The following is a 2,060-nucleotide window of genomic DNA, read 5'->3' on the forward strand; positions in this document are numbered from 1 at the left end:
ACAAAGTCTGTAAATCAAATGATTTAAGCAGTAATTTATGGTTTCTTGAGATGTTGACCAGCCGAAGCTCCTGTAGGAATGAAAAGAGGAATCTAATGGAAAGTTTATAACAGCTGAAACCAAACCACAGATATGGAAAATATTTTTGATTGTTGTTTTAGATGACTTTTCTGTTCCTGAACATTTTCTTTACATTAAATTATATTTAATAGCCTAAGAAATTTGCTTCTATGATGAGATATCGATTAGTATGGTAGGCAACACCAAATTATTCTTTGTACTTGTACTCAAATCCTTATTTATTGAATATTATGTTCATCATATGCAAACAGTGCCACACACACATGAAAGAATGGTACTTATTCTCAATGAATAATACTGTTAGTCAAATTTACAGTACCTAGCTTGGCAAAGGTAACTGTGATGCAGTGTAGAAAGGTGAGGCTCTGGGTCACTGATAAATAGGTTTTTTGCTTTATTTTGTTATTTTTAGCTAATAGTGACTACTAAAATTAGCAAAATAAAGTATTGTAAGAAATATTTTAATGAATATCAATCAACTTAAAGCTGAGTAGATATATAAAATGAGCTTTCTGATCAGCAATGAATTTCAAATTTTAAGACAAAATGGAGTATTTAATTTTTTTTGTCAAAACAGTGTCTTAGAATATACCTATAAAATAAACAACAATGTATCAAATTATTTTAATTTATTCAAGCTGAAACTAGATACTACTTGGGAATACTGCTCATTTTAGGAAAGGATTAAATGTAATATAAGCAATAAGTATGTATGTAGTCTTCCTCTAGGTGGTCTATATGGATAGTGGATAGAAATGTTTGGATATAAAAAAAATTGAATAATTTCACTAACTTTCCTGATTGTTGAGCACCTTTCAGATTTCAAGTATGACCAGAATAGCAAATTTCAAAATTTAAGTAAAAGTAATCATTTTTAACTGGGAAAAAATTTAGAATAGATATTTTGTCATTTTATAATGTTTGGTATAATTTATAAAGAAAAATAACCAAACTTGTATTTCTGCACAGCTCCAAAGAACCTTACCTATAAACAATGCATTCATCAACTTTGAAGATTTTCTCTGTATCTCAAAGCATGGATGTATATTTATCAAGAAACTATCATCCTTTTTCAAGATTGTTTTTCCTTATGTGGTTTTCCCTGTCTCTGATTTTAAGATATCCTATCTTTCCCACAATTTTATGACTGCAGTACATAGTCATTCCAACTACTAATGCAGCTCTGCTTGTAAAATAGTTACAGCCATTTAAAAATGATTGGCTAGAGCAGATAATAAAATATATAAATTACTGTAGAGCCTAAAATCCTGTGAGGAGTAATTTATGGTTTTTTGGAAAGTGACAAAACTAAGCTAAATCAGAATAAAACAATGGGAAGTTGTGGGAACTTTTTAGTTTCTTTAGATGTTCTGTTAACTCCTGAAAATGTTTGTTAGATTATAATTTTTTGAAAGCTACACTAATTTTCCATTACAAGACATCAGGTAAGCCTTACTGGGTTTAGAGAGTATGATAGACAACAGTAAAATATTCCAGTAACTCAAGGCCTTGTTTATTGAATGTTATTGTCAAGTTTATTTTATTAAAACATTATAGAGTAATAGACAAACCTATAATTGATTGAAAATGAAGTATATTTGTTAGATAGTAATTGAATTCAACCAATAATATTGTTAACTAGCCTCACCTGTTGCCATTGTGACAGATCAGGGTGTAGATCACTATTGTCATTTTTTTGTATTATTTATAGCCAGTTGTGTCTCCTGTAGTTGACAGAATAAATGTTGAAACTGGTTGGATACATGAAACAGTATTTTCTGATCAATATAAAAAATATTAACATTCTAAGCATAAAAAAATTATAAGAAAACTATTAAATTAAAATAAGTTTTAAAGCAAAAAGTAGATACTATTTAGTAAGTTTGACCTTAGTTACATGCAGTTTGGTTATTGTTATAGAGATATAATTAAAATTCAAATGATACAGGATATTGGTTACCCCCCCAATGCCAAATGGC

The 2,060-nt window shown here is 28.9% G+C and overlaps 1 protein-coding gene across 2 annotated transcripts in view; it reads left to right on the forward strand.

The window, feature by feature from the left end:
- The window catches only part of LOC106461984 (RNA-binding protein cabeza-like), a 41,702-nt gene that overhangs the window by 5,841 nt on the left and 33,801 nt on the right, over positions 1-2,060 (forward strand). The window lies entirely within an intron of this gene.

This window comes from Limulus polyphemus, unplaced genomic scaffold (genome assembly GCF_000517525.1).
Source record: "Limulus polyphemus unplaced genomic scaffold, Limulus_polyphemus-2.1.2 Scaffold1070, whole genome shotgun sequence".
Classification (NCBI taxonomy): Eukaryota; Metazoa; Arthropoda; class Merostomata; order Xiphosura; family Limulidae; genus Limulus; species Limulus polyphemus.